The sequence below is a fragment of the Suricata suricatta genome, chromosome 10 (assembly GCF_006229205.1).
Source record: "Suricata suricatta isolate VVHF042 chromosome 10, meerkat_22Aug2017_6uvM2_HiC, whole genome shotgun sequence".
Taxonomy (NCBI): Eukaryota; Metazoa; Chordata; class Mammalia; order Carnivora; family Herpestidae; genus Suricata; species Suricata suricatta.
The window spans coordinates 131,568,478-131,578,456 of record NC_043709.1 but is presented as its reverse complement, the minus strand read 5'-3'; positions in this window follow the sequence as shown (position 1 = coordinate 131,578,456).

The following is a 9,979-nucleotide window of genomic DNA, read 5'->3' as shown; positions in this document are numbered from 1 at the left end:
TTAACTTCCTCTTCACTGAGGTGGGAATATGCTTCTTCCCATGAGGTATCTGGGGAATATTGGTCTGATTTGGAACATTGTGAGGTCTAACCAGTAGCAACAGGCTTAATTTTACATGATCATCAGTAGCAGAAGGAGATGCCAGTTTCCATCACTCGTGGCAGGAGCTGTGCAGCGTCTGCCATTTCCTTACTGTGACCGTGTCATCCGGCAACAAATCAGTAGTAGGACTTTCAGAATCCCTCTGGCTAGTGGGAGGTGACAGATTGCCACCTCAGAGAAACATGTAAGCTTTATCTATAAACGTTTCTTGTTTTTGGAGCTCCTAATCAGGATGGAGAGCTCTGAACTTCCAGCTCCATCTGTTAAACAATTTCACATGCCCGTTCTCTCTTCCTGGAGGAGAACATAAGGGAACACAAATGGGGACTGAGGAATTCTTTCCTCAACAACATATCCTAAGAACCACATGCTCCGAGACTACACTCTGCTAGAACCTAGCACACATTTGCAGTGGCTTTAAGCCCCTGGGGATGGCATGTTGACTTAAAATGACAAACTTGGCTCCTGAAGGATCTCAATCAGATCCTTTCTTCCTCACAGAAAGCCCCACTTCCTGTTATATGGCTCTCCCCAGGCTTTCTTCCTGGCATGGAGACACAGGCAGTAAATGAGGAAGCATGTGTGAAATATTTCCCATGATAACCAATGTGTTGGGGAAAATGAATGTCAGGGGAGGCCTTACTGATTAGGTGACATGTAGACAAAGAGCTGAAGAAATTGGAAGTAAGAACTCATCAAAATACCTAACTAAAAGAATGATGCAAGCTAGAAGGTATCTTAGAGTTAATGGTGATATTTAGTTATATGCCCTGAGAGGAAACTGTCTAACTCAGAAACCTCACCAAAGTAGGGTCCGATTGCAGGCTTTGGGTTAGGGACCCTGTTCTCTCTTGGCACCTGTTCAGGTTTGTCTCCAGTAGGTTTGAACATGCTCAATCTTGTGATGATGATGATGATGATGATTGATGATGATGGTGATGATAGATGATGATGATGATTGATGATGATGATGAGGAGGAGGAGGAGGATTGATGATGATGATGATGATTATGATGAAAATGATGATTTAGATGGCAGTTTCAGCTTCAAGCCAGGATGTCCATGCCCTGAAAGGGTTCTTAGGGGCACAAAACAATGCCAGGCTTCATAGATCCCAGGTAGGTAGAGAATGGCTGCCCTAAATTGTACCAGGGACACTTCTTGCAACTCTGCCTTATCGCTCAGAAAACCAAAAAGGGTTAATTCCACTTCCACCCCCCCCCTTTGGGTTTATATCCTACAGACTGTTGGGGGAGGCTTTACTCTTAAAGGAAGAGGAAGGTCTGTAGGAATTGAGGTTTGCTGCACATCAGAATATTCCTGGAGCTAAGGCTTCAGTGCCAGGTTGGTTCCCACACTAATTAAAGCAGAATCTCTGAGGCTGAGACCCAGATACCAGTATTTTTAAAGTCTCTTCAGGAGAATCCAGAGCCTAGTAACAGTGGTGTGTTGGAGCCAACTCGCACCAGCTCAGAAGGGCATATCACATGCATCTCTTCCTGTGATAGGAGAAGGAATATAGCTGGCATTTGTCATTCCTGGCACAGAGCTCCAAAAACTCTTGGAATTTTTTGAATAACAGCAGCATCTGTCGTTACTTTTAACAAGCCTCTTGACAACATACCTGAGTCTGTACTAATGAAATGTCTCACAATAAGCCCCTGTATAGCTTCAAGGGAAGGGCTGCCCACATTAGGAAGACCAAGCATGTGACTAGAGGGTTGGAACTTTCAGCCATAATTCTGACTCTGGGGGAGGAAAGGGACTAAACACCGAGTTTAGTCATGTGGCCAATGGTTTAATCAATCTGTCCAAAAGTCTGGACCCTGAGGCAGAGAGCTCCCTGTTTGGTGACCATATCAATGTACAGGAAGATGAACCTTTACAGGGAGAGAAGTTCTGAACTTAAGACCCCACTAGACCTTGCCTTACATACCTGCTCATTTGACTATTCATTTGTGTCCTTTATAATAAAATGGTAATCATTTCCTCAGGCGTATCGTGAGTTCAGTGTGGCATTCTGACCAGTTATCAGACTTGAGGGGATTGTGGGAAGCTCCACATTTGTAGTCAGCTAGGTAGGTCAGGGGACACCTGAAATTTGTGGCTAGTGTCTGAAGTCGAGACAGGCTCGTGAAGGAGTTTGCCCTTCATCTGCAGGGTGTGCACTAACTCTAGGTGGGTAGTGTCAGAACTGAATTGAATCTCAGGACCTCTCCCTCGCCCACCATTGGTGTCGGAGACTTCATGCGGGAACACGCTTCCCAACTCCACCTTCAGGGATACCATGCTGGCAGCTTGAAGTCAGCTATGGTGAGAATATTTATACATGGAAATATCCTCCCTCTGCTTCTGAGAATTGGTTGTGAAAACTTTCCAGCACACCAGTTTTAGAGATCATTAGCTTACATCATCAAGGGCTAATATATGAAATGCTGGAAAAAGCTTAGGAGAGAGTAATCTTAACTACAGGGATTTCCGGTTTCACGTACACCTACGTGAAGCCAAGTGAGTGAGAGGCAACCCTTCCTTTCTCAAATCCCTACGCGCTCTCCCACCTGCATGTGACTCATGCCTAACCTATTTATTACACTGACCTTCCGCCGCTAGGCAGAATCCAACTTAAGAAGACAATCCTGCCCTGTAATAAACCAGGCAGAAGCCATGATTACTTCTTCACACCAACTTCTCATGGGTCTTTTTCCTTCGGAATCATTTACTGCAGGTCTCTAGAAGTGGATGGTTGCTGTTCACATCTTCTCCTCGGCTTGACTCATATTCCTTTCTGGAAACCCAGAGAGATGTCCCCTTCCTTAAGACTTTAGGAAATTCACTTAAATGTTTTGTGTTTTCTGAGATAATTAATCCACCAGTGCAATTCCTACCCAGAACTGCCCCTTTCCCTGTGCTGCCCACTCCTCTTTACAGTTTGTTCTCATTTACTTGCTATTTCTTCCTCCCTGCCCCATAATTCACATACGAGCTTGAACACACATACATTGTCCAGGAAACCACTGTTTGGGAAACCTCTGACCCTTTTCATACCCATGTTTCCCCATTCATTTAAAACAGAGGCTCAGTTGTTCCCTGGCCATTTGAGTGTGGGATTAAGTTGCATCCTTAAAGGATCTGGTTGAAATTTTTGCAATATACTTGAGGAACTGGCACACCTAAAGAAACGAATCACACTAAGACTTAAATTGGAGTCTTGAAGGTGGAAAATCAGTAACAAGACCTAGAAGATGTGGAGGCTTAGGAATTCGGTTCAAGATAAAACGTGACTTCATCAAGGGATGGCCCTTTTACACACGTGCACACTTCTATTTTGCAATTACTCACGTTGAGGCTAAACGAAACCTGGTTCAGATTTGTCCCATTTGAAGTCTTTAAAATCTACTCAGTATTCAGTTTGGTCCTGGAGTCTGTATCTTCTCTCTACTGTGAGATTAAATTAAGGTTCGTCTCACTGTTGAATACAACCTTCTGTGGTGACAGAATAATAAGCCGTATTGTCTACTACAGTGGTTACTTGCAAGTACATGAAATATGACTAGTGTGACTGTATTTTCATTTTACTTAATTAATTTATACAGACATATGTTGCTAATGGTAGCCATATGAGACAGCCCAGGTGTAGATAAACATGCATAAACAGGTATTTGAGGGACAAAGTGTGTGAGGTGTCACATTTCAGCTTGTTGGGGCTGCCATAATAAAGTATCACAAGCTGTGTGGTTTAAACAAAAGAAACTTACCTTCTCACAGTTTTCTTTAAAAATTTTTAACGTTTATTTACTTTTGAGAGACAGAGCACAGGCAGGGAAGGGGCAGAGAGAGAGGGAGACACAGAATCTGAAGCAGCTCCAGGCCCCAAGCTGTCAGCACAGAGACCGGCATGGGGCTCGGGCCCATGAACTGTGAGATCATGACATAAGCTGAAGTCAGATGCTCAACTGACTGAGCCACTGAGGAACCCACCTTCTCACAGGTCTAAAGTCTAGAAGTCTGAGATCAAGGTGTTGCCAGGATTAATTTCTTCCCAGGGTTTTGAGGAAGGGTCTGTTTCAAGGCTCTCTTTGGCTTCCAGATGGCTTTCTTCTCCTTGTGTCCTCACATTGTCTTCCCTTCGTAGAGGTCTGGACCCGGAGGAATCCTTTCATAAGGACACCAGTCATATCAGATTAGGATCCACCTTAATGGCCTCATTTTAACTCAATTACGGCTGGAAAGATGCTATCTCCAAATACAGTTACATCTGAGGCCCTAGGGATTAGATTTCAATATATGAATTTGAGTGTTCGGGGTTAGGGTTAGGGTTATAACATGGTGGCCATAGTTGATGACACTCTATTTTATCATTGCAATGTGCTCATAGAATAGAGTTTAAGTGTTCTCTCTCTCTCTCACACACACACACACACACACACACACACAGTCAATATGTGATGTGATGGATGTGTTAAGTAACTTGATGATGAGAATCCTTTTCAATGTATGTATATATCAAGTTTTCATATTGTACACTTTAAATATATTAATATTTTATCAATTGTACCTTGATAAAGCTGAAAAAGGGAAGTATCTACCGAGAAATCTTCTTCACACCAATGACTGAGCCCCTGCTGAATCTCTGTCACCCTACCCCCTATTATTTGATTTCAAGTACCTTTGCTCAGAGCTTCTTTTCTGTTTCTAAGCTTTTCATCAGAAGGAAAAAATCAACACCTTTATAGCTAAGACCTAGGTCTAGAAACTTGATCTTTGGGGGACAATACAGTGGATGCTGGGTGAGACAGCCATATTTCACCCATCTGCCTAAATGATGGGACTTAGCACCAACTTCTAAAGTTTATTTGAGCTTTGGGGAGCCTGGATGGCTCAGTCAGTTGAGTGTCCGACTTCAGTTCTGGTCATGATCTCACATTTCGTGGGTTTGAGTGCCACATTGGGCTTTGTGCTGACAGCTCAGAGCCCGGAGCCTGCTTTGGATTCTGTGTCTCCTTCTCTTTGCCCCTCCCTTACTCGTGCTCTGTCTCTCAAAAATAAATAAATGTTAAAAAAATTGAAAGTTCATTTGTGCTTTGAAGCCTATCAGACTTGATTCTTATGTTCCCTCCCCCCACCACATACTGTTAAATTTCCATCAGGCATGTTGAAATTGTTTAATAGAAAGACTAAAGTTAAGTTAATTAGATATGAGAGGACATATCATATAAACACTATGATACCAGCTCTGGAATCAGACAAACATCCACTGCATCAATTCCCTGCAAGTTATGAAATGCTTTGAGTCTGATCTGTTATCTCTAAAAGAGATATGAAAAGAGGTCTGGTGAGCATCAGCTGAGGCAAGTCGATGGCTCAGCGCTGTACCTGGCACATAGAATACAATCTTCACGTTAGCTACAACTTGTATTTGTCTTAGAAATCTTAATGTCAGACAAGTTGGGGGAGGAAAATAGCATAACAGAGTCAGACACATCACGTGAATTAAAAAGAGATCATCTGCAAGGTCTTTTCTAACCATCAGGATTGATAATGCACGTTTTTTTGTTTGTTATTCTTTTTTTTAAGGAGGGAATTTCTTCACTTCACAATTGTCTGGACTTTGACAGAATAACAGCATTGAAAAACATTGCCCATTTAATGAATTGGAATTCCTAAAGCCCTTTTAATTTCTGAGTATGCATGCTTTTCAAGGAGAACTCTCAAAGCACCTGTGGTATTAAGCATTTCTCTTTCAAGAGAGCAGCGTGGTTTCTTTAAGGCATATCCTTTTGCATCACGCATTGCCACGGTGACTTTTTTCCTGATCTCAACATGTGTTCTAACATCGTGTTTAATTTAGAAAGATTATAACCAATGATCAGCCCTGGCTCCCACTTGGATTCCTCATCATCTATATTCCTGTGTACCTCTTTTGATGTTTTTGTACTTTAGGTTTTAAAAAGTATTTCTGATTATCATTTGTGGCCCGCAAGAGCCAAGGACCACCCACTTTCATAATCTTTCTCCCTTTATAAATTGTCGCTAATGTCTCATTAAATGACATTTTCAATTTCCGGTTTCCTGATAGATGTAAGATCTAGGAAGGCAAGGGCTGGGGTTTGTGTCATTTACCACCATACCCCTAGCAGCTCATACAATGCTTAGGTCATATCAGACACATGCTAATCATTTGTTAAATTGGCTTTAAGTGCTTTGTTTTGTTTTTCCTACTTTGTTGAGTAAAAGCAATGCTCCAAGCCACAAGGATAAGAACCAACAAAGAAACACTACGACTTACTAGTCCTACCGAATCTGGAATATTTTGCATCCTGAAAGACATTACTTTTAAACAGCTCTGATTTTGTTCATACCACCCCATTATTACAGGGAACTCATTAAGTATTCCTCAAAGAAAGCAACTGATGTCTTAGTTTTTAGGCGGAGAACAAAGGAAGCAGGTTCAAGGAACAAGGAAATAGGATGATTCTCTTCTTCACTGAGACCCTGCCCTTGGTCACTTCCTCAGTGTCCCTGCTACCCATGGAAGAATGGAGAAAAGGAAAGGAGGAAGCAAGTTCTGAAGAGTCATGCAGGACTGAAAGCCTTTTACCCTAAAAAAAAAAAATAATAAATAAAAGCCCATAAAGAGGGGTGTGTGGGTGGCCCAGTCGGCTTGTTAGGATCCCAGAGTTCTGGGATCAAGTCCCACACCGGGCTCTGTGCTGAGGATGGAGCCTGCTTACGATTCTCTTTTTCTTGGGACACCTGGGCGGCTCAGTCAGCTGAGTGTCTGACTATGGCTCAGGTCATGATTTCATGGCTCACAAGTTCGAGCCCCACATAGAGCTCACTGCTGTCAGTGCAGAGCCCACTTTGGATCTCCTGTCCCCCTCTCTCTCTCTGCCCCTTCCCCACTTGCACTCTTTCTCTCAAAAACAAATCTTTTATGAAAAAAAGATTTTTTCTATCCCTCTGCCCCTCTCCCCTGCTTGCTCTCTCTCTCTCTCTGTCTCTCAAAAAAAGCCCATAGAGAAATAAAAAGAACTCTTCTTCACCCTAATGTTCTCTGTAAGCTCTAACTTACAGAAAGAATAGCAGATGGAGGGTATAACCATTAAATTTGAGAGCCTATTCATGGCTTGTCTTGCCACCTTGGTAGGGGGAGGCCTTCTGGGGAAGAGAGCTAGAAGCAGTGTATTGCAACAGAAAGGGCTCGTTTCTCCCCACCTTTGCATCCCTCCAGGAAGGAACCAGTCCTAAACCTAATCCTAACTTCAGGGGCAGTATTTTTTTTTATTATTATTTAAGTGAAGAGAATGCTTGAGTTGCCCCTAAGGGGAAAGTCACAGCAACCTATTATTTTAATACACCTTAATGTTCTGGGACTTGCAAGGCTTCAGAAAGATTTGACAGCAAGAACTTTTGGAATTCTACCAGGGTCATCATTCTCTCTTGAGGGATGACCATGATTGGACCAATCAAGACAGATAAAACTAACAGAAAGATAAACTCTTCCCAAAAGGATGAACTCAACCCTAATTCTTAGTACCTATACAGAGAAGGACCATGAAGTGGAGGCATCAAATGAAGGCATCAAAATCTTTATGTGCCTGAAAAAAACATGGGAGCCAAGAGGCTAAAGAGTTGCTTGTTAAGAAATTCAAACATGGTGTCGTCTTGCTGATATCACATGGGGGCATGGGGGAGCTTGGAATTGCCCGGTTCCAGCAGCTGTAGAGACAGGGCGATGGGGAAGTCATTTCCATTGTTTCTCTGTCTGTCTCTTAAATAAACACAACAAAGATGCATGGGTGGCTCAGTCGGTTGGGCGTCCAACTCTTGATTTCAGCTCCAGTCATATCTCACAGTTTATGAGATTGAGCCCTGCATTGAGCTCTGCACTGGCAGCACAGAACCTGTTTGGGATCCTCTCTTTCCCTCCCTCTCTACCCCTCCCTTTGTGCTTTCTCTCTCAAAAGAAATAAATAAACTTTAAAAATTCTAAATATACATGATAATATCACTATTAACTCCAAAAAAAAAACCCAGTTCCTTCTAAAATCTAAGAAAATGTCATGCCCTCTGTGTTCATTACAGAGATGTGCAAGAGCTTGAAACCAGATTCTCCAGAAAATAGAGTTTTCATCTTATGAAGAGCAACCAGTAGCTCAGTGAGTGGCATATCCTTTTTTTAAGATTTAGATAAAAGCAAGGAAGACTGGAGCTTAAGTAGCATTACACATGGTGAGCATGCTAAGGAATGGCCCCTGGGAGTGTGTGTTCTAGATCTAGCTTGTCCACAATATTTTAGCAGTCTTGGGAAAACAACTTCAATTCCCCACCCCCCTTGCCCACAAAGCTTGGGCCCTTTGTTGCAAAATGAAGACATTAAACTGAGAGTTTTATATTGCTTCCTAGAGACTTGCAAATCTCTCTCCAGATTTAGATAAAAGAAAAGAGAGTCCAGATGCCCTACTTCTGTGTCTAAGGTGTGCTGGCAATTTTGTGTAAATCTTTGTTTGAACAAAGGAAGTCTCCATGTTTAAAAGTTTGAAAACTACTGACTTAGCTGGCCTCTGAGTCAATATCCTCTAATTCCAGAACTCTGAGAATAAAGAAATGGAGTCATGAAAGAAAGGCACTATACCAGGAAACATGACACTCACATGCAAGCTCTGTTCCATCATTTTCTAGTTGGTAATTTTACCCATTTATGTAAAATGGATGATATTGTTAAGTAATGACAGACGCAGAAAGACAAGTCAACCAAACAGACTATTGAAGTGTTATCCTCATTTTATTTATCCATGATTCTGTGGTTCTTGGTTCTTTATTTAGACATTTACTTATTTATTTTGAGGGAGAGAGAACACAAGCACAGGAGAGGCAGAGAGAGAGAGAGAGAGAGAGAGAGAGAGAGAGAGAGAGAGAGGGAGGGGGGAGAGAGAATCCCAAGCAGGCTCCACACCATCAGGTCAGTGCAGAGCTTATGTGAGGCTCAAACTCACTAACCACGAGATCATGACTGGAGCTAAAATCAACACTTAACGAACTGAGTCACCCAAGGCACCCCTTGATTCTATCTTAATATTCAAGGGGACTGTGTTTAGCCCCTATTTACCTTTCTTCCATCAATGCAAATAGGAGGCTTTCTGTCAGCAACAGAGCATGTGCAGGGACCAGAGAGACAAATGCATAGGCAGTGCTGCTGTCTGTAATCCGAAGAGGACATTCAAAATGCTCAAAAAAAATAATAATTAAAAAAATAAGTCATTCAAAAAAATAAAAATTTCTGTGTGATCCAGGAGTTCCATTTCTATATATGTACCCAAACCAACTGAAAGCAGGATCTCAAAGATATACCTACATACCCATGTTTATAGCAGCATTATTCATAATAGGCAAAAGGTGGAAACAATCCTCATGCCCATGGATGGATGGAAGGATGGGTCAACAAACCACTTTATGTACAGATGTTGGAATACTCATCACTAGGAAAAGAAAAAAATTTTGACACATGCACAATGTGGATGAACCTTGAGAGCATTATGTTAACTGAAATTAGCCAGTCACAAAAATACTAATACTATATGATTCCACTGCTATAATAATCAAGAATAATCAAGTTCATAGAGAGAAAGAATGATGGTTGCCAGCGGCTGGGCAGAGGGAAAGAGGAGTTATTATTTCACAGGTACAGAGTTTCAGTGTTACAAGATGAGGCGTGTTCTGCATATGCTCAGTGGTAATGATGGCAAACAGTATGAATGCCCGTCATGCCACCCAATGGCACACCTAAACGTGATTAAGATGCTACATTTTCAGTTACATATACTTTACCCCAAAGTTTTTTGCCATCTATAAGAAATATACTTCATTTTTAAAATTC